We start from the raw sequence: 24,341 nt of genomic DNA, 5'->3' as shown, positions 1-24,341 counted from the left end.
TGCATATATAATTCTTTCAACAGCTAAAAAATTTAAAAGAGCATTTATTGACAGTTTAGTTTCATGGATTCATTTCTTTTTTTTTTTTAATTAAGCTGTTGATGATTAACTTGGATAGTCTAGTTCTTTTCCCATGTCTCAGGATAATTTGGAAATATGGAGTCTGTTCTGACATGCAGAGTCTTAGGATATATTCTTAATATTTCAAGGTACACTCTATTTCAAGCTTTACTAAGAAAGAGAAAGTTTTGCACAGAATTTTTTGATTACTATATCATCTCCAAATTTTGTCTAAATACTGTGTTTTTCTATAACTGCAATAATCTGTATTTCATAGTGATCAGGAAAATTGGAGCAAAAAGAAAAGGTATTTTATATTTGCCATGAGAAATGGATGGTAATGAAGATGATGGTTTTCTAGAACCTCCCATTACTTTTCTTTCTCTTTTTCTTTTTGCCTAATTCACAATTGATCCGCTATCAAATCCTCATTTATGATTGTTTCCAAGTAGAACAAGAAAGGACTACTAGTTCCTTTCTCTTTTCTTGTGCTCCCCATCAAATTAACCTAATTATCCATTTACCCCCTTTTACTTTAATATCTCTTTTTATCAATTTACCCCCTTTCTTACTTGGGAAAGAAATAAAGTTGGAGAGGGGAAATAAAATGCATGAGGAATATAAGTGCTGGAAATATCTGCACATTGGTGATTTATCTATTTGTTATGCCAATCTGGGAATTTTAGATCTGAAATCTATATTTTAGAGCTAATTCCTTGTATACAAGCCATAGTTCATTTATTGTCTTACATGGTGCTCAACTCTAAGGTAGCTGAGTCAGATGTTGGCTTACTGGCATTGGTAAACCAACATCAAGTCTTGAAGGTGTCGGTGAGGACTATGCGTGACACCTTTGTGAGCTCCATGACCATGATAGTTAACTAGAAGATAATAGAATTTGGTTTTCTGTATGTTAAAATGTCCTTACTAGTGAAGAAGTCCAAAGAACAGGAAAGGTATGTGAACATTGTGTTAGAAACTTTGTTTTTTTCTCTGTCATTCTTGGAATCACTGAAATGAGCTAGCAACTGTCCTCCTCCTCTAACTTTCTCTCTTGCTTGGGATGAATGATGAGAAAGTAGAAGCATTTCTTTACCAAGTATGTAATTTTATGTGTACATTCTTGCTATCCCCTCAACTAATATTTTTTGTTCCCTTAATAATTTTACATAAATAACTTTATGCAGAGAAACCCGTGAGAACATACTTTTCATCTTCTGTTGTTGATAACTTAGTTCTAAATTTATACCTCAATCTCTAATTCATCTTTCTAGACAAATTCCAGGGTCTAACTTTATCTTATATTATGGTACACTGAACTATAATTATTCTTCTTATATATATGTCCCTCTGTGAGACTGGAAGCTCCTTCAGACCAGTACAGGAGACTCATCACTCTATAACCAAAGCCTATGACCATGTTGGCTTTAATAGTGTTGTCTATTAATGGAATGGAACCAAAGTCCACTGAGCTACAGCCACTCATAATAGAGCTTAGTCTAATCTACCCTATGGACTTGAATTTTTCTTTCTCATTCCATGCCCTAAAAATTCAGGGACAATATGGCCTTGTTGGAGTCCTTCACAGACTCATCATTTTCACCACTGATTTATTTTAATCATTTCATAATAGTGTGTAATTGAAAATATGTTTATCTAAATTTTAACGGTAGTGCAAGAAAAAAGTTTCTATCAGCAATGATTATTTCCCACTAGGCTAGAGCTACAGTTGCGACCTACACATTTATACTTGTAGTAAGTTGCATATTTGTAAAGGGCTGTGAGGGTATATAAATATATATGTGTATGTCCATGTATTTCTTTTATTAGTACACAGAATTGAGTATATACATATAAACCCTTATCTCTGAAAATATAACAGGAAAATGTATGCATGGGATTTAAAACTTAAAAAAGAACTTTATGCTATATTATATATCTTTATCTTAACACTGAAAGCTTAAATATAATCTAATAATAAAGTAACTTCTTAGACTGTGCAGCTCTCTGGGCAAAACCGCTTCACTCAGCTATTCATTGTTTTCCAGACAGGTTCTGACCTTTCCTGAAATACTTACAGTGATGAGATAACATGTCAAAATTTTTTCTTAATAGACATTTTGAGGGTTTCTTGTATGGGATTTGGAGCTGCATATGCTGGAATAGAAGGCATCCACTCATTGTAATTCATCTGAAGCACTTTGTAATCTTGAGTTTCCCTATCTCTTTCTAAAAATAATTAGTGTTTCACAAAAGATAATATCTCTTGAAGCAAATTTAATTTAAAAAACTATTTTAAGTGAGAGTGAGTTGATGACACACTTTAGTAAATGGTTGATGTTCAAAATATTCTAAAAAACAGGGTGCATGTGTCTGTGTGTGTGCATGCATGTGTGTGTGTTGTTTTAAATTCAAGAACAACCACAAAAGAGAGAACCCTAGCAATTCTGTTCTTTTTCAGGAATGCTGTAGATCACAATGATAGCTCCTGTTCAAGATTATTAATCTAGCATCTTTAATTAAAGCAGATAATGATGAGGTGTATTTATTTAAGAGAAAATGTTTAATTTTACCCCCCAAAAAGATAGTTTTATTGCTTTACTTGTGTGAACCGAGAAGTTAGATTGTTTATCTATCTGCTATAGCTACCCCTGTCACATGAGACTTGTGTGATGAGCATTTGCCTAAGATTTTGATAAACTCATTGATTAACATGAAAATCCTCAATACTTAAAATTACCTTTTTGATAAAGTAAAAACTGTACAAATAAATAGAACTAATTTTGTCCAAGCTTTTAATTTAATAAGGTATGTTATATACCAAAAAGTTAAAATCTGAATAAAGGCTTAAATTGTATCGATTTTTCTGACTGTGATGGAGATGACTTTTGTTCATGCATTTAAGTAACAATTATTTTTAGCACTTACTATGTATCAGCCACTGTATAATGAGTAAAACAGACATGATTATGACTTTCTTGGAACTTATTGTCTAACAGTTTTAATGTAAAGGGCCAGATAGACAAATAAAATAAAAAGTGATAGAGGTATTATTATAGAAAATGAAACAGGCTACAGCATGGCTTACTTTACTTAAGACTGTGAGTGTATTTGAGGAGATGGCATTTAAGCTGGGACCTGAAGAATGAGCATCTGGAGAATATTTCAAGGAAAATGACAGCACATTTAGAGACCCTGAAAGAGGGAAAAGCTTGAGAGAGTGTTCTTGTGACAGAAGCCGATGAGCTCCAGGAAGAGCATCATGAAATTAGATAGCAGACAGAGGCAGGGCCATTTCATGCAGCACCTTGTAGGCCATATGAAAAAGTTTGGGATTAATCACCAATGTAATGGGATGTCATTGAAAGTTCTGGAAAGTGTTAACATCCAAATTTTATTTTAAATACATCACCCTAACTACTCTCTTCAAAAAAGGTTCTAGTTTTCCATTTCAAAAGTGGAAACAGACAAGCTGGAGGCTAAAAACAGAAGGAACTAGTATGCAAATTAATTTCTATTCTAAATATATTTTGGAGAATTTGCCCTTATGAGAGATTTTGGTGCATATCTAGGTTTTCTTGTCTGTCCTATGTTTATCTCTCTCTCATTATTCAGATTGTGGTTCCCTCGTCACTTAACAGTATAATTAATGACTAACCTTTCATGCCATTAAATAATTTTCTACAGCATCATATTTTAGACAGAACATTCCACTGTGTAGACATACTATATATTTACTTAAATAGTCCCCTTATTTTTTTTAATTTCTAGAGTTATTTCTAGTGCTCTACTATAATAACTTTTCAATAATTTTCTACTCACAAAATCTTAATGCATGTACTTAATGATTCCTGAGGATATATTATTGTTGCAAAACCATTACTTTCTCAGAGACAAACATCCATCATTTCTGAGGCAAAAACCACAGAATAATGAAGCCAAGTGGAGATGAGGCTGTTGTATAGTCAATTTGGTTCACTCATTAATAAATGACTCATTGCCATACTTCATGGGCCCCCCCGCTCATCTCTCCCTCCACTCCCAATAGAAGATGATAAAAATTCAGCAGTCTAACAGATTATTACACATTAGGGACTTTCTGAGCTTTAAGGAAATAGATGGAACTGCAAATATTAAATCCACAATTGCTAAGGTGAACTTTTTCTAATCTCCTTATTCTAAACCAGCTCATGGTTTAGAAAACCATTACCAAATATCAGCCGGTTTATTCCTGCAGTGGACTGAATATGCTTTCCACAAAATTTATCTGTTGAAACCTTAATTCCATTGAGATGGTATTTGGAGGTGGGGTTTTGGGGAGGTAATTAGGTCATGATGGGTAGGCCTTCATGAATGGAATTAGTGCCTCTATGAAAAGAGGTCACAGAGCTAGCTAGATCTCTTTCCACCATGTGAGGACATAGCAAAAAGCCATTTATAAAACAGGAAGAGATCACTCACTAAGAATGAGACCGTGCCTGCACCCTGATCTGGGACTTCCAGCTTCTGGAAATAAATGTTTGCTTTTAAGCTACTCAGTCTATGGCAAATTGTTAACAGCAGCCATAACTGACTGAGACAATTGCCTTCTTGTTTTGCAGCGGATTTTAAAGGCTGCCAAGCACATGGTGAGAGAAACTATTTTGAAACATCTCCATCTACCTATATATGGGTCTGTTTATAGAAACACACACATATACGTACATACATACATACACATACACGTACACACATGTACACACACGTTTCAGCTCATCAGTAGTTTTATGAGTTTCTACCTGCTCCAAGAGCTGACCTTGGGAATCAAAGAAATCTTAGAAACTCAGGGACTCTCTCTCCCTCAAAACATTAACAAAGCATAGTTATGAAAGTCTTATTATTTTTAATTTTGATAGCTGAAAGCCTAAGATAGGAAGCCCTAGAATAGAAAGCTTATGGAGTCTGTCCCCCTCACTTGTCAGAAATATTTTATAAAAAAAGACAAGCTGCTGCTTTGCTTATGTACAACTCTGATTCAGTGCTAATACATGTCTTAGAGGAGGCAGTTTTGTAATTCAATTCATTTCATTAAGAAACACTTTTAATTTTGGAATTAAATAATGATTAAAGTAATACTGATTAAATTATAATATTAATATCTTTTATATTTTTAAGCCTCTTTTCAAAGCACCAGTCCTTTTAATCATCTTAATAATCAACATTACTGGCAGAATCCTGACTTCAAGAGGATCTTACAATCAGGTATCAATTTATAACACAGACATAAGCTTAGTCTCTGTGTAAAATGTATGTGAAATAGAAAGGGCAGATCCAAGCTCCACCTGCATAACAAATTATACTACAAACCTACTTATGAGTCCCAAGTCCTCAAATTTTAGTCCCTGAAGTAATCTGTTGGACCCTCTAGCATAGTAGAGAATAGCTGGAAAATCACTGTGCCAACCTGTGCAGGCCAGATGACATTAATAAAGTCCCATTTATATTTGTTGCCCAGATGAGGAAAATCAAGCCAGAGACAGCAATGATTTGTCCATTACCAGAGAGCTACTGAGAGGGAGAGCTAAGGAGAAAAATTGTTTATGCCTTATAGAGTTCTTTATTATTCTTTAATTACATTTACATGTAATTGTGTATATGAATTTTATAGGGGTAGGGATAGGTAGCATAGAATATGAATAAAGACCTAGCTTTGAAAACTTGGGAAAGTCACTTTCACTTTTCCAACCATGAAATGAATCCTTAAACTGTAGATAAATCCTAATATATCTAAACTTAAATATTTCTATTTAATTGTCTATTTATTTATAATTTAATAAAAAGGCAAAGTGAATTAAAAGATTATTATGAAAGTTATATTTTAATGAAAATTCAAAATTTTTAATGCATATTATTGCTATTAATGGTATTTCCTCTTTTTGTCTCCAAACATATTTTGATGTATATTTTTATGAAGCCAAGGAGATATTTTCTTAATTTTCTTTAGAGACTGTTCATTGTTTGTACAACTGATTGTGTGTTGACTCTGTGTCCTGCTACTTTGCTGAATTCACTTATTAGTTCTAACGTGTGTGTGTGTGTGTGTGTGTGTGTGTGTGTGTAATCTTTAAGGTTGTCTACATATAAGGTCATATAATCTGTGAGCAGAGATTATTTTACATCTTCCTTTACAATACAATTCTAAAATTTCCTTTTCTTGTCTAATTGCTCAGGCTAGAATGTCAATGCTATGTTGAATAGAAGTGGCAAGGGTGGATAGCCTTGCAATGTTCCTGATCTTAAAGAGAAATCTTTCATTCTGTTGTCACTGAATATGATATTTACTATGTTTTTTTTTATATACATAGCCCTTATTATGTTGAGATAGTTTCTTTTATCCCTACTGTGTTATTTATTTATTTTTTTATCATGAACCTACTGCGATATTTATTTCTTTTTTTATCATGAAAGGGTATCGGATCTGTCAAATACTTGTTCTGCATCCATTGAGAGAATCATGTATCTGTTTTTCCTTCATTCTGTCAGTATGGTTTATTACATTGATCAATTTTCATATGTTGAACTATTCTTGAATTCCAGGAATAAATCTCACCTGGTCATGGTATATAGTCCTTTTATTATGCTGCTGAATTCAGTTTGCTTGAAGATTTTGAATCAATGTTTTTAAGGATATTAGTCTATAGTTTTATTTTCTTGTAGTGTCTTTGTCTGGCTCTGTTATCAAGGCAACACTGAATACATAGAAGGTGTTAGAAAGTGTTCTCATCCTTTAAATTTTTGGAAAAGTTTGAGAAAAGTGGTTTTAGTTATTTTTTAGGTGCTTGGCAAAATTCACCTAAAGTGCTTAGAAATTAACCAAAGAGGAAAAAGACTTGTACAACAAAAACTACAAAGAATTCTTGAAATAAGTTAAAGACATAAATAAATGTAAAGACATCTATTTTCATGGACTGGAAGAATTGAAATTGTTAAAATGTAAATACTACCCAAAACAATCAAATTCGCTGCAACCTCTATCAAAGTCTCAATGATATTTTTTGAAGAAATTTTGAAAATCCATACTAAAATTTATATGGAATAACAAGGAACTTCAAATAGCCAAAGCAATCTAGAAAAAGAACAAAGTTGGAGTACTCACACTTCCTGATTTCAAAACTTACTATAAACTATGATAACCAAAACATGGTGGTACTGGCATAAAAACAGACAAAAAATCAATGGAATAAATTAGAGAACCTAGAAATAACCCTTCAGATACACAGTCAAATGATTTTTTACAGGAGTATTGAGACAATTAAATATGGAAAGGGCAGTCTTTGCAACAAACGGTGCTGGGAAAACTGGATATCCACATACAAAAGAATGAAGGTAAACCCTTACCTCATACTATATACAAAAATGAATTCAAAATGGATCAAAGACATAAATGAAGGTCTAAAACTCCTAGAAGAAAATAAAATACAAAAGCTCTTCAAAAATGGATTTGGTAATGATTTCTTGCATATGATACCAAAAAGCACAGGCAACAAAATTAAAAAAGCAAAACTGGACTTCATTAGATTTTTTAAATTTGCACATCAAAAGCTATTATCTGTAGAGTGAATGTAACCTACACAATGGGGGAAAAGATTTGCAAATTATATATCTGATAAGGATATATAGAGTACCCCTAAAACTCAACAAAATGGCCATATTCAAAAGTGGGCAAAGGATTTTATAGATATGTCTCCAAAGAAGATATGCAAATATCTAAAAAATGCATTAAAGATGTTCACATGAGTAATCATTAGGAAAATGCAAATCAAAACCACAGTGAGATACTACCTCACATCCATTGAGATGGCTACCATAAAGGAACAAAATAACAAGTGTTAGCAAGGATGTGACGAAATTGGAGTCCTTGTGCCCTATTGTTGGTAATGTAAAGTGGTACAGCCACTGAAAAACAGCATGACAATTTCTCAAAAAATCGAAAATAAATTTACCATTTATCTAGCAATTCCACTTCTGGGTATGTAACCAAAAGGATTGAGAGCAATGTCTTAAAGAAATATTTGTACGCTCATGTTCATATCCTTATTCACAGCAGCTAAAACATGGAAGCAACCCAAGTGTCCATGGGCAGATGAATGGATAAGCAAAATGTGGTAAATACATACAATGGAATATTATTCAGTATTAAAAGGGAAGAAAATTCTGAAATACAGATAAAATGAGGACATTAAACTAAGTGAAACAAGCCAGTCACAAAACGACAAATACTGTATTATTTAATTTAAATGAAGTATTTAGAGTAGTCGAAATTACAGAGACAGAAAGTAGAATAGTGGTTGCAGGGCTCGGGCAGGGAGAACGGAGAGGGTATAAGGTTTCACTTTTGCAAAATGAGATGTATTTTGGAGACGGATGGTGGGCATGGTTGCACAATATAAATGTACTTGATACCACTTAACTGTTCACTTAAAAATGGCATTATGTACTTAAAATTTGCTAGAAGGGTAGTTCTTGTATTAAATCTTCTTACCACATGCACTTCCTCTAATAATTAATAATAATAATAATAATAAAATAATAATAAGAGTGGGAGAAAACTTTGGAAAGTGATGGATATGTTTGTGGTTTTCCTGGATGTTTTACTGATTGAGTAGTTGTATACATTAAATATGTATAGTTTTTTTACATAGTGATCATATTTCAAGAAGGTGGCTTTTAAAATGGCCCAAAAGGTTAATTTTATGTTATGTATATTTTACTATAATAAAAAAAATGGAGAAAGTAAGCTGAGGAGAAAATTATTTTGCTTCTTGAGATTCATGAAAGATTTTGAAATAAAGCCTGACAAAGGAGCATGTAGTTCATTAAATATCATTTTTCTCAGGAATGTCTCATCTTTAAATAACTAACTTAGCATGTTTCTGTATACCTCAATTATAAAATTCATACATTTGTGGGGTTTTTTTAGAATACTTTTTCTTAACACCCGATTTGTAATGATGTGCTGTTATATTTAAAGAAAAAAGAGAATTCCTAGAGATGAGCGGCTTTCATTGAGAATGTGTTTTTGCAGCTGGCAGCCCATAAAGGTGTGTGTCTGTGAACTCTTAGCACCTTTTTGAATCTCAGCCTGTTTTGGTTGCCCTACATGTCAACACTGAAGGGAAAGCTATTTGTAAGAGAAACATACCTTTTTCTCATCAATTAACTACTAAGTTGTGTACGTTCACCTCATTTCAAAAGTATTCTATGAAAAATGTTAAGATGGTTACCCAACAATTAACTTTTCAGATTTGTATCAGAAGAAAAATGATAGTAATTTAAAGATATAAGAATAAATTGTCAGAGCTTACACTGCAATAAAAAGCAAGCAAAATATACACCTCACATTATCCACTTACTGTACTTGTTGTTCAGAATTTTTCAAATACAGATATTAATTAAGAACAAACTTGCCTTTCTTATACTGGTCTTCATCTTGGAAATAACAAGCCACTGGTAGTCTTAAAGCGGCAGCCTCACACTCTCATTAATGTCAGGGCTTAAGTCACAGGATATTTTATGAGACTTCTAGCTCTGGCACTCATTTTTTGTTTTGTCTTATTGTATACTGTTTTTTTAGTTGAGCAAGAAAATCTAAACAGCCTTTCAGCTTGTTTGGGGGAGCATTTTTATCTTTATGCCTGTGTAGCCCCATTAATGACTCTCAGCATTTCTATTTTAATATGAGAAGTGTCTTGTTATTTTTTAGCATAAAACTCCTGTAAAACAAACAACTGTTCATTTCTGAGTGGTTCATGTGACTCTTAGCTTGCCTAGTTAGTAATTTAATTATATAAGTATTATAAAATAAAATGAAAAATAAATTTTTGAGAAGGCTGAATCAAATTTTAACCTATTCTATATTCTTCTTTCCTTCCTTCCTTCCTTCCTTCCTTCCTTCCTTCCTTCCTTCCTTCCTTCCTTCCTTCTTTCTTTCCTCTTCCTCTTTCTCTCTCTCTCTCCCCCCTATAAAATGTATGATTTTCATCTCTCTGGGCCCCAGTTTTAACATTAGTGGAATAAAATTAATGGGCCAGATGAAGTCTGATATCTCTTCCACTCTGACATGCAGTGACTGTAATGCTAGTGGCTATTTCAGGAGAAAAATAACAACTGCAACAAGTGTACAGTGCGCTCTGTTTTTTTTTGTTTGTTTGTTTGTTTGTTTGTTTGTTTTTACAATGGCTTTGAAACATAACACACTCTTGCACATCTGTTGAGTAAGCTTTGGAATAAGAAATCTGATTTTAAGTCTATTAAAATCTGAATTCTGTTTATCAGAATCTCAACTAGGGAATATATTTAACTAACGTTATTCAAGAAAGCCGCATTAGATTCAATAAAAGTGACTCAGGAACCCCACTATCAATAGTATAGTTCAATATGACTGGTAAAATTGTACACATGTACATGCTAACATAAGAAATGAGTAGGATGAATCTGATTTCTTCTTTCAGGAAGAAAAACTGAGATGGGTATTAAAATTATGTTGGTTTGCCTTTCTGAAAGATGAGATGGCTGAACGCTATGTGAAAGAATCACTTGAATAAGAAATTAGAAAAACAACTAGCAGAAGCACAGAAAATAATTACCGTCAGTAACTGACATACAACATGAATTTTCCCCCCTTGTTCTCCAAAAATTTTAATTTTAACACATGAGATATTAGAAAAAATGACTAGATTAAAACAATTTATTGATATGTGCCCAGTGGGAGTTAAAGAGGTTTGGTGGGGAGGGGAGGAGGGGAGAGAGGAGGTATTTGCTGCCTGTTCTGTTCCTCATATAATCAAATAATATAGCGAATATGACATTAAGAAGATGAAATCAATTTCTAATCACATTTACAGAATCTTTTGGAGCAAATTTAGAAATTCAGGTACCACCCATAAGGCAATGCTCTAAATTCTTTATTCTTTGTGAACTTCAGAGTAAACCGTTCTCTTTTGCCATATAAAAAGGCCCTGGACTGTGAAACAAAAGACTATCTTTCTATTTGGTAGACTTTGAGAAAGTTGGGAAACATCCCTGAACCTAAGTTCTCTCATCTATAAATATAAGAATAATCCTCTAAAAGTTATTCCAAATCTATGAGTCCATGTTCCAAATATTAATAATGATAATACTTAAGATTTTTTGCATATTTTTGCCATACATTATACTAAGTGATTTATAAAGTGATCTCAGCTAGGCAATCATATAAAAGTAAATATTTATAATATTTTATAATATTACATATGAAGAAGCAACAACAAAAAAATTACAGGAGATAAGTGATGTATCCAAAGTCATCCCATGTGTTGATGACCAGAGTTAAACCCAGACTGCCTACCGCCAAAGACAAGTGCTGGACTTACCCAATGGTCAGTCATTCAGCTCTGCCTCCCTTCATATATCAAAAGGCCGAGGAAGAATTTCAAGAATGTTGTGAAAGAATCATTGATTCTCTTTTCTGTCCTTCTCCCCTCACTTTCTCCTTCCATCTCCTACTACTCCATCACGATTTATTTAGTCTAATCTAGGATTGGGCTGACAGCACACTATTTCAAATGCGCATTGCTTTTCAAGTTTTTTTTTTCTGCTAGGATGCTCCCTTAGCCAACTAAGAAGACTTTGTTAGAGTGAGTCTTATGGTCTGCTTGCTTCCACAAGGGTTTATGGGTGAAACTCGGACACATGCTTATTTAGGAAATTACAGCGTTTCAGTAAATAGTAATGTAAGGAAAAGGCTAACAGTTGATTATAATGAAATTAAGCATCCTCTTAAAATAGAACTATTTTTTACTTCCTCTCTCCCAGCTTCCACCCTTCCTTCTAGCATGTGTCATTTCACACTTTCACACTTGTTTTGCTATCTGCTACAAATTAGCAGGAACCGTTAAGAAAATTTGCAAGTGTTGTCACCAAATCCAAGTTTTGTTTCTCAAGTTGTTTCCTGTGCTGTGACCCCAGAAATCTCTTCTCTGTGATGAGCAGCAACTTGGCACAGGGAACCAGGTGAGCTGTGAAACCTGAATAGTGCCTTTAATTCAGTGTAATCATTGCCCCCAAGGAGAGTGACTCGTTAAGGAATAATAATAATCTTTGAATAGCACCCTTACACATGGGCAGTGACCCTTTCTGCCCCAAGTTGCTGAGTTACAAAGAAGTTAATTTTCTATGTCATAAGTGCTTTGTTCTATAATTTCACTCTATCTCTGACTCCTACTGACTTTTCTACCAATTTTTCCTCATTTACTCAATTGTTCTTTCTTCTGTCCTTTCTTTCTTTCTTTTCTCTTTTATCTTTCCATCTCTTCTTTCATCCTTTCTTTTTTCTTTTTTACTTTCTTTTCTTTTTATCTTATCTTGATACTTTATACTTTATTATGAACCATCATAATGCATTTTAAAATAAAAATTACACATCATTATAAACCATCATCAATACATTTTAGGATAAAATATGTATATGTACTCTAGAAACAAAAATACAGGAAGTGTCATATGTTGTTACAATATTTAGCCCCTGCAACTGGAGATTGACCTGCACCCAGGACAGAGATGAAGAGATTAGTTGTTGCTGGTGGTTACCCTGATTGTACTATAGAGTAGAACCATCTTGAACTCGATGCGACAAGTTTCAGAACAGTGAGTTAGAATTTCATTATTTAACAAAGTTCTTGCCAATTTGGTGTTTTATACCTGGACTCATGTTGTTGGAAGGAAAGAATTAAAATAACTCATTCACGATGACTTTTTATTTAAAAATATGTTTATTCTAGTTGTATATTTAATTTGGACCTTAATGAATAAATAGAAAATAACAAGAACAACAATTTGGGTGGAAATGCTGCAGACAACCTCATGTTGCTGAAAAATGCCAAAGCAAATCTTCTAAAATACATAGCAAAAATCTAGGTAAAGACAGAATAGAAAGTGTGTTTTCACTTGTTTTTAACTGAGTTGAAAATTTGACTTTATTGTTAAAAGGTGAGAAAATACAGGATGTATACAGAGAACAACAAGCTAATAAATCTTTTTAGAAATTGTCATTGATTAAATACATTTAGCAATTATGAGAGGCAAAGTTGGGCAGGTAGATACTACTCAACTACTGGAATTCTGGAATGGAAAACAAAACCAGTGGGTGAAAGTACATCATTGAAATTTTGGAAACAAATAAAAAAGATGAAAAGGATTTTAATTCATTGCTAATGGAGGAGGAACTACAGCCATGGAGAAAAATTAGAAAGCTTTTGCATAATTAAGAATAAAAGTACCACACTGTCTTGCAAATAGCAGTCATCTAATAAATGCTTTTTGGTTGAATGAATAGAGGAATGAGCTACCTTTAATCTACACATTGTTAGTAAAATGAAAAATGAAAAAGAAGGAAGTAAGAAAGTCATGTAACAAAGTCAGGAAGAAAATATTGATAGGGATGTGGGAAATGAGAAAGAGTCTAAAATATCCTGACACCAATGGCTGAAAATTTTGTAGAAAGTAAAATATCTGGTATTCTAAAAACAGTCATCTCTAAAACTGTTATCAGTGAATAATTGAAACAAGTGAACAGTATAGGAATTCTACTTTATTTTAATCTCTCATTTCTCAAATATGTGTGCATCTATGTTTGTGTGTGTGTGTGTATGTGTGTATGTGTGTGTGTGTGTGAGTGAGAGAAAATGGGTTTGTGTTTTTATTATGTAAGGAATGCTACAAGTTAATAGTGATAAATTTAATAGATTTCTAATTCTTAAGATAAAAAGCTAGTTATATGAATGAGTTGGTAAGCTTAGTACTAGAAATAATGAGTTAAATTATGTTTGAGTGACTGAGAGATCTGCAGGTGGTGGTATGTGTCTGACTGCCCCTGAGAAAAAGAGAATGGAGACATAGCTTTAGAGTTAAATACAATAGATGTTTCAGAAGGATTGCTCTTTTTGAAAGGCCCAATTCTATTTCAATTAAGAGGACACATATTAATATAACAATGTTGAATAATAATGCGGTGTTTATAAAGCCCAAGGGAGAATAAAATATAAAATAGTTTAAATTAAATATGCAAAATACTTTAATACACATTGGCATTCTTAGAAAGTTTTAAACTTGCAGAATATTAAAATATCAATGAACCTAATCAAGAGCTTCTGTACCTTAGCATAAGTTCACTGGGCAGACATTTGTTTTGAAATGGTACCTTTCTATGCCTGCTAAAAAGAAAGACACATCCCTCCTCATCAAGTTAGATCTCTTTTAATCTAATTGAGATTTAAATCACCTTTGACCTGCTCCATAAGAAATTTCTCAGTTCTAAGTTCATATGCCAGATACAAAGATGTATTTCTCCTGGAATTTTGCCCTGAAAAAAAGGGCAGCTCAGCTTCTTGTTTTAGCAATTGTGTTCTATACATTTCAGCATGTTTACTTTTTACTCCAAAGATCACTACAAGTCATTTATGGATAAAATGATTCAGGTTACCTTATTTACAGTGGCAAAATGTGATTACACAAAGTGAAATTACAATAAAGAGTGTTTGGCAAAATAAATTCTAAATGCAGGCATTCAAGTGATGTAAATGCCCCTGGATTATTTCAAAACAATTGAATCTTTTTCTAATTATTGATGCAGGACTCTTGGAATATAGAACCAGTGGGGAAAAAAAGGAGCAGATCTGAAGAGGTAAAGTGAGAATATCTAGCAGAGTTATCATCATCTCTATTATCATTAAAGTTAATAAAATGTCAAAGGTGTCTTAATGGACAGTTCACATATGTTAGTTCATTTATTTCTCACAAAAATAGTAGGTAGGGTATCATCTTTATTTATTTATTTTTATTAAAATTATTGGAGTGACATTTGTTAAAAAAGGTTTTAATTGTACAATTCAGTAATACATCATACGTATATTGCATTGTGTGTTCATTTCACCCCCCAAATTAAAACTTACTTCCACCAGCATATATTTGATCCCCTTTGTCCCTCTCTACCTCCCCTCTTCCCTCATCCCTTCCCTCTGGTAACCACTAATCCACTGTCCACGTCTATGAGTCTCTGTTTGTTTTTCATGTTTGTTTGTTGCTTTCACTTTTATATAAGACATATAAGTGAAATCATATGGTTCTCAACATTTTCTGTCTGACTTATTTCAATTAGCTTGGTAATCTCAAGATTCCAGCCATGTTTTTGTAAATGGCAGTATTTCATCATGCGTCTCAGCAAATTCTATGATATATATGTACCACATCTTTATCCAATCTATTGAAGGGCACATCAGTTGTTTTTTTTTTGTCTTGGCCACCTTCTCTATTATATACATTAAGAACTGGAGGAATTGAAAAGTCAAAGAACATCCCCTATATACCACAACTGCGAAGTGGTGAAGACCAGATATGAAGTTTTTCCAAAGCTCTGCTTTTTCTACTGTACATTCTACCTTCTTTTCAGGCTAGAAGTGTAAGACTTTTTGGAATTGTCTTGCCAATATGTTGCCGAAGTTTAGGGTACGCTGAGAAAGAAGAGAGAAGAAATGGGCTGGGAAAGATAGACTGGGAGACAGCTTGGAGAGTATTGGTTCTCATGGCATATCTAATATAATGCTTTTAACCAACAGTATTATAATTAGATATGTGCCTTATAAAAGGACCTTTATAAAGGGAATTCTGAACTAAACAGAGGTGATGATGGGCTGGAGGGGAGAGTAGAGTAAGGCACTGACCTAAGGGGAAAAGGAAGAAGGAAGGAAGTTGAAGGATCTACTGGTAAGACTGTTCATGGCAAAAATTTGTAAAATCATTGGCAATGATAATTTTTGTTGTACCTATTACTGTTCTTGACAGCTTAATGATTGCAATACTCCCTAATCTTACTTTTTAAATGTTTTGTCTTCTATTCTGCATTATATTTTTTTTACAATATGAAGTTTTTTCTGTGACTACTTCTCTTTTCAAGTACTTTTAAACTTTTTATTTTCAATAAGTAGGTGGAAAAGAAAAAAGAGAATTATAAATAAAATAGAATTTGCTCTTTGTTTTATAATGCTGATATCGTTTTTATTTTTTCTTTAGTTAAGTGCTCATAAAATAAGAAAATAGACAAGATCAGAGTCCCAGGTTGCATTATGATTTTGACTACATCCATGTTGGTGAGGTTTTAAAATTATTTATGTTGCCTTAGTGAGGCCTTTGGTCACTTTAGTGCCAAAAAACTTTAGCTTTCCCCTTTCACCCTCGCCATGTTTTTTCGGTCTAAAGAATACTTTGAAATCTTAAATATACCCTTGTTTTGTCATTACATGCCCTTTATGCACAGAATTATTTATAAAATATCCTTATATTATATTTTTGTCTTTTCATATGTAAACCTCGTATATATGATTGTTTGTAATGCAAACACATGTCCATGTATTGATTGTATTGGTAAGAATAGTCACCTTGATTCAGTATCAAAAAAAGAACTAAAGAAAGAAAAAAATGCTTTCGAAAGATTGCATCTGACTTTCCTAGAACATTTTTTAAGTGAATATATCTTTCGTATTATTTGCAGTTTTTCCTAAAATTTGTGTCCTCATATTTTGACCTAATTTATTTCTCGGAACCCTTTATATGTTCTCTTTACCGAATTCAGATTGTTCTCTTATCTCCCATTCTTTGTTCATGTTTTCCTGAACTTGCTTAAAGTTTTAAGTTCTAGAAAACCTACTTCAGTCCTCATTAATTATCCTCTTTTTTTTTTTCCATTTGAAATAAAGAGTGACTTTGGTAAACCTATTTTCAAGATTTGAGCTATCAAAATATTAGTCATAGAATGATGTTATTAAACAAAAGTGTATAATACATCTTGTTTTACAAGGCACTTTTAAATCCATAGTTGTATTGTTCTTAGTTCTTCAATGATTCCTTGTTTAAAATAGTAGTTTTACAAATGGCTCTTTTGGGGAGGAGCCATAGCTTATAATGTTTGCTAGTTTCTGTGATGTAAATACATCCAGCATGCCTAATTTCGAGTTACTGATATAACATCACTAAACATTGGACTAGGAAGAGGTGTCAATGATGTCTCTCATAAACCAGTACAAGCCAGATTCTGTACGCCCCTGGAACTGAAATTCAGGAAAATTCATGAGTGGTGTAAGGTCCCACAAATGATAAAAGACAGAGCTGGTATTTGGATTCAGGTCTTCTGACTGCAAATAAATCTCTTCCCAAAACAGACTGTCATTCAAAGATATAATTGTATCTTAGGTGGGTCTCTCTAGGGGCAAACGGTCACAACAGAGCCACTCTGTTTTAGCCGCACTCATAGTGTTTTGCAGTCCAGCTGCATTGTGTTCACATGGATGGAATTGCCACTAGTGCTTGCTTCCAACATAATAAGGCTGTGGAATTAAACTGTATGCTTTTGTTGTGCTATGGGCCATTTGTTTCAATTTTATAAACCAAACTCTAATCCAATTAAGCTATTTTATTGGTTAAATCATTATATTAATGATTCTTCAATGAATACCTTCAATATGCACATTTTGGATTTTTTTTATTTTTATTTTTCTTATGTATATATACCTGAAGTAGAATCTTTCCCCCTGTGAATTTCTTCTCATATTTAATGGCAGCTCTAATCAGAAACCTTCCCGGGCCATCACAGGAAGCATTAACCCTTTAGTATTTCATAATATACTTGGGGGTGCAAATGATATCACTTATGGTTTAAATGCCCATTTTTCTGATTACTTTGAGGCTAAACATTTCTCATGTTCTCTGTTCATTCTTATCTTTATTCTTAATAATTTTTTCTAATCATGTTGTTGTTTTCAATAGTTACCTGATGTTTTTCTTTTATTGACTGCATAATATCTTATTTATTTTTTACTTTTTTACTTTTATTTTTTTAATTTTTATTAGTTTCAAGTATATAGTACATTAGTTAGACATTTATATAGTTTATAAAATGATTCCCCTAACTGCCTCTTTTCTCTTCTGGTTTTCCACCTAGCCAATATAATAATGCTAACTGCATTCCCTTTGCTGTGTTCCCCGAACCCGTAACCAATTATCAACTACTAATTTGTACTTCTTTAAAACTTCACCCCTTTCTCCCAGCCCCAAATCCCTATCCTTTCTGTCTGTCACCAAATTTTCCTCTATATCTGTGAGTCAGTTTTTGATTGGTTTGTTCTTTTTGTTTTTTAGATTCTGCATATAAGTGAAATCATATGGTTTTTATCTTTCTCTGTCTGATTTATTTCACTCAGCATAGTAATCTCTAGGTCCATCCATGTTGTTGCAAATGGTAGGATTTCATATTTTTTTATGGCTGAGTAATATTCCATTGTACATGTGAGCCATAACTTCTTTATCCAATTGTCTGTTAATGGGCATTTAGGTTCTTCCATACATTAATTATTGTAAATTGTGTTGCCATGAATATTGGGGTGCATAGATCTTTACAAATTACTGTTTTGGTTTTCTTTGGCTAAATACCCAGAAGTGCAATTGCTGGGCAAAAGGTATATCTATTTTTAATTTTTTAGAAACATCCAGACTGTTTTCTATAGTGGCTGTACCAATTTGCAATCCCACCAACAGTATATGAGAGTTCCCTTTTCTCCACATCCTCACCAACACTTGTTTTTGATTTATTGATGGTAACCATTCTGACAGGTATGAGGTGACATCTCATTGTGGTTTTAATTTGCATTTCTCTGATGATTAGTGACCTTGAGCATCTTTTCATATGTCTGTTGGCCATTTGTATTTCTCCTTTGGAGAAGTATCTGTCTAGGTCTTCTGCTTAGTTTTTAATTGGATTGTTTGTTTTTTTGTCGTAAAGTTGTATGAGTTCTTTATATATTTTGGATATTAACCTCTTATCAGCTGTATCATTAGAAAATATCTTCTTCTAATCAGTTGATTGTTTGTTTTGTTGATAGTTTCCTTTGCTGTACAAAAACTCTTTACTTTGATGTAATCCCATTTATTTATTTTTAATTTTGTTTCTCTTGCCCTGGGAGATATATATCCAAAAAGAAATTACTGTTAGCAATATCAGAGAGCTTACTGCCTATATTTTCTTCTAGAAGTTTTGTGGTTTTGGGTATTACATTTAAGTCTTTAATCCATTTTCTGTCTATTCTTGTATATGGTGCAAGAAAGTGGTCCAGTTTCTTTTTCTTTTCTTTTCTTTTCTTTTTTTTTGCATGTATCTGTCCAATTTTCCCAACACTATTTATTAAAGGCACTGTCTTTACCGTATTATATATTCTTGCCTCCTTTGTCATATGTTAAGTGAGCATATGTGCATGGATTTATTTCTGGGCTATCTTTTCTGTTTCATTGATCAATGTATCTATTTTTATACCAGTACTATGATGTTTTGATTACTACAGGCTTGTAGTATAGTTTGGTATCAGGTAGTGTGATACTTTCAACTTTATTCTTCTTTCTCAAGATTGCCATGGCTATTCAGGGTCTTTTATAGTTCCATATAAATTTTAGGATTATTTGTTCTATCTCTATGAAAAATGCCACTGGTATTTTGATAAGAGGTTACATCGAATCTATAGATTGCTTTGGGTAGTACAGCCATTTTAATGATGTTGAATCTTCCTACCCATGAGCATGGTATATGCTTCTGCTTGTTTGTATCATCTTCAATTTCTTTTTTCAATGACATAATTTTCTAGAATAGGTCTTTTACCTCCTTGGTTAATTTGATTCCCAGGTATTTTATAGTTTTCGATGCAATTGTAAACGGCATTGTTTTCTTAATTTCTCATTCCGAATGTTCATCATTGCTGTATAAAAATGCCACTGACTTCTGAATAGTTATTTTGTAACCTGCTACTTTACTGAATTCATTGATCAGTTCTAGTAGTTTTTTTTTTGTGGAATCTTTAGGCGTCTTTCTATATAGTATCATGTTATTAGCAAATAGCAAGAGTTTTACTTCTTCCTTTCCAATTCAGATACCTTTTATTTCTCTTTCTTATCTTATTGCTGTGGCTAAGACTTCCAATATAATGTTGAAAGGGAGTGGTGAAAGTGGGCATCCTTGTTTTGTTCCCGATCTTAAGGAAAACATTTTTAACCTTTCCCCATTAAGTATGATGTTAGCTGTTTTTTTTGAGGTTTGTCATATCTGGCTTCTATTATGTTGAGGTATGTTCCCTCTATTCCCGCTTTGATGAGAGTTTTTCTTTTATGGATGCTGAATTTTGTTGAATGTTTTTTCTGTATCTATCGATATGATCATATGGTTTTTATCTTTTGATTTATTAATGTGGTGTGTCACATTGCTTGATTAGTGGATAGTGTATCAATCTTGCATCCCAGGAATAAATCCAACTTGATCATGGTGTATAGTATTTTTAATGTATTGCTGAATTCGGTTTGCTAATATTCTGTTGAGCATTTTTGCATCAACGTTCATAAGAGATATTGGCTTATAGTTTTCTTTTTATTTTTAATATCTTTGTCTGGTTTTGGAATCAAGGTAATGGTGGCATCATAAAAAGAATTAAAGAGCTTTCCCTCCTTCATGTTTTTGGAATAGTTTGAGAAGCATAGATGTTAATTCGTCTTTGAATACTTTAGTAAAATTCACCTGTTAAGCCATCCAGTCCAGGACTTTTGTTTTATGGGAAGTTTCTGATTACTTCTTCTATTTCTTTGGTGGTAATCAGTCAGTTCAGATTTTCTGTTTCTTCTCAATTCAGTCTTGGGAGATTGTGTGTTTCTAGGAATATGTCCATTTCTTTCTTGCAGATTGTCCTATTGTTGGCATATAATTGCTTGTAGTATTTTCTTATGATCCTTGTATTTCTGTGGAGTCTAAAGTTATTTCTCCTCTTTCATTTCTGATTTTATTTGAGTCCTCTCTCTTTTTTCCTTGATGAGTTTGGCTAAGAGTCTGTCAATTTTATCTTTTCAAAGAACCAATTCTTCGTTAATCTTTTGTATTGTTTTTCTAGACTCTATTTCATTTATTTCTGCTCTGATACTTATTATTTCTTTCCTTCTATTCACTTTGGGCTTTGTTTGCTGTTCTTTTCCCAGTTCTTTTAAATGTAAGATTAGATTGTTTATTTGAGCTTTTTCTTGTTTCTCGAGGTAGGCCTATATTGCTATGAATGTCCCTTTTAGGAGTGTTTTCTCAGTGTCCCATAGATTTTGAGTCATGTTTTCATTTTTATTTGTCTCTAGGTATCTTTTGACTTCTTCCTTGATCTCATTAATAACCATTCATTGTTTAGTAGCATATTATTTAGCCTCCATGTGTTTGCGTATTTTCCATTTTTTTTTTCTTATAATCGAATTCTAGTTTCATACCACTGTGATCAGAGAAGACAGTTGGTATGATTTCAATCTTCTTAAATGTATTTAGACTTGTTTTGTGTCCTAACATGTGGTCTATCCCAGAAAATTTTCCATGCACACTTGAGAAGAATGTGTATTTTGCTGCTTTGAGGTAAAATGCTCTGAAAATATCTATTAAATCCATCTGTTCTAATGTGTCTTTTAGACCAATTTTTTCCTTGTTAATTCTTTGCCTGGAAGATTTGTCCATTTGTGTCAATGGGATGTTAAAGTCTTCTACTATAAGTGTATTACTATTGATCTCTCTATTTACGTCAGTCAATAATTGCTTTATGTATGTAGGTGCACCTATGTTGGGTGCGTATATGTTTACCAGGGTTATGGCCTCTTGATTTATTGATCCCTTTATCATTATGTAATGCCCTTCTTTTCCTCTTATTATAGCCTTTGTTTTAAAGTCTATTTTATCTGATATAAGTATCACTACCCTGTCTTTTTTTTTATTATTTCCATTGGCACGAAATATCTTTTTCCATCCCTTTACTTTCAGTCTGTGAGTGTCATTCGATCTGAAGTGGGTCTCTTGTAGACAATGTATGGATTGGTCTTCGTTTCTTATCCATTCAGCTACCTTATATCTTCTGATTGGAGCATTTAATCCATTTAAATTTAAAGCGATTACTGATAGGTACATAGTTACTGCCATTTTATTATTTGTTTTGTTATTTCTGTTTTCTTTTTTACCCCTTCTCTTTTTACAGAAGTCCCTTTAACATTTCTTGTAATACTAGCTTGTTGGCGATGAGTTCCTTACGCTTTTTTCTGTCTAGAAAACTTTTTAGCTCACCTTCCAATTTAATCAAAAGCCTTGCTGGGTAGAGTACTTGTGGTTGTAGATTCTTGTTTTTCATAACTTTGAAGATTTCTTGCCAGTCCCTTCTGGCCCAAAAAGTTTCCATTTAAAAATAAGCAGTCATTCTTATGAGAGTACCCTTGGAAGTAACTAGCTGCTTTTCTCTTGCTGCTTTTAAGATTCTCTTTGTCTTTGATCTTTGGCATTTTAATTATGATATATCTGGTGTGGGTCTGTTTGAATTTCTTCTGTTTGGGACTCCTTGTGCTTCCTGAACTTCTATGTCTAATTCCTTTGCCAGGTTAGGGAAGTTTTCTGTCATCATTTCTTCAAAAAGATTCTCAATTCTATGTACTCTCTCCTCCTTTAGGTACTTCTATGATCCAGATACTGTTATGCTTCCTGTTGTCCTAGAGGTCACTTAAACTATCCTCATTTTTTAAATTTTTTTCTCTTTTTATTGTTCTGATTGGGTGTATTCTGCTACCTTGTCTTTCAGTTCACTGATTTAATCTTCTACTTTGTCCAGTCTACTATTGAATCCTTCTCATGTATTCTTCATTTCAGTAATTGTATTCCTCATTTCTGTCTGGTTCTTTTTTATGATTTCTATGTCCTTTTTAAGCTTACCATCTCTCTATTAAGGTTCTCATTGTGTTCATCCATTATTTTGAACTCTGTCTCTGGTAGGTTGCTTGCCTCCATTTCATTTAATTTATTTTCTGGAGGTTTCTCCTATTGTTTCATTTGTGGCATATTTCTTTGTTTCCTCATTTTATTAGCTTCTCTGTGTTCATTTCTATGTGTCAGAAGTATTGTTTCATCTCTCACCCTTGGCCAGATGGCCTAATGTGGAAGGTGTCCTGTATGTCCCAGTTGTGCACTCTCCCTATGGTGATCTCCTATGCTGGGGACTCTGGATGTAATCTCTGTGTGGGTTGTGTGTGATCATCTGTTGTCACCAAAACTTTATTGTTGTTAGTACATCAGTGGATTGGATTAATGCTCAGGCTGACTAATTGTAGGAATTGGCTGCATCCACTAGGTAAGAGCTGCTATGTGGAGCTGACCACACTGAGTGGAATTTGCCCTAGCAGACTTGTGTACTTGTTGCAAACACTCTTTGTGTGGACTGCTAATGGGGCTAGTCAGGAGTTGCTCTGTTGTGGTCTGGTGTCAGCCTCCAGATGGATTGGTTTTGTGGCACTTTGGGAGGGGCTCCCCAGTAGTCCAAGGACAGCTGCTGCTTTTGATTGCTCAGGCCTACCCAGTGGGAACTACAAAGTGATCTGCAGGCGGTTGTTGCCTATGCTGGATCTATAGGTAAGTGGAAGAGACAATGCTGTAGGCAGCGGTCTGGTTATCCCCTGTCCCTGACCTATGGCAGTTTAGCAGAGGGACCAGTACTCCTCAAGGCCTGACATTGCCTGTCAGTTACGCATAAGTCTCTGATACTGTAAAAGCTTCCAGGTGATATGCGTGTTGGGCGGTGCAGGGACCCGGGGGTCTCCTGGGTCTATTGAGTAAATTTCCCCCTGCCACTGCAGTGTCAGTTTATATGCCAGCACTGTCTCTGTGGCTCCCTGTACAAGTTTCCAATCATAGCAAGGTCAGCTTCTCCCCACTTTGGGCCTGAATTCACCACCTCGGGGCAGGGGCAGCTGCAAATCAATATGAGAGGAGTACTTTGTGTATTGAATGGGACAGGAGCTACAGAAGTGAAGTCAAGGGCTGTCAGGTCAATACAGACCCTTGCGATCCTCTTAAGAGACATTGTAGCTCATACAGGCAGCAGTGGTCTACCCAAAATGCACTTGCTGTGCTAGCCAAGGTTTGTTGCCTGTGCAGACTGCACAACCCCAGAGCCAAGCAGGGCAGAGGAGGCTGCCTATTAATGGGCTACAGGCACCATGTGGCTTGGGTGAAACAGGATCTCAGAGAGACAAGGGTCATCTGGCCAATACATCCTCAGTCTTGCTGCAACTTTGGGAACCATTAGCGCGTTTCTACAGAAGTCCCAGATCACAGCAAGACCAGCTACTGTCTGGAACTGTCTAGAACTGGCTCACACATCTTTAAGATCCACCCAAGTTTGTGT

General features: G+C 33.9%; 1 protein-coding gene across 18 annotated transcripts in view; it reads left to right on the top strand.

Annotated features, from left to right (window-relative positions):
• The window catches only part of LINGO2 (leucine rich repeat and Ig domain containing 2), a 1,061,594-nt gene that overhangs the window by 660,183 nt on the left and 377,070 nt on the right, over nt 1–24,341 (top strand). The window lies entirely within an intron of this gene.

This window comes from Rousettus aegyptiacus, unplaced genomic scaffold (genome assembly GCF_014176215.1).
Source record: "Rousettus aegyptiacus isolate mRouAeg1 unplaced genomic scaffold, mRouAeg1.p scaffold_m13_p_3, whole genome shotgun sequence".
Classification (NCBI taxonomy): Eukaryota; Metazoa; Chordata; class Mammalia; order Chiroptera; family Pteropodidae; genus Rousettus; species Rousettus aegyptiacus.
This window is presented reverse-complemented; position numbering and strand designations above follow the sequence as displayed.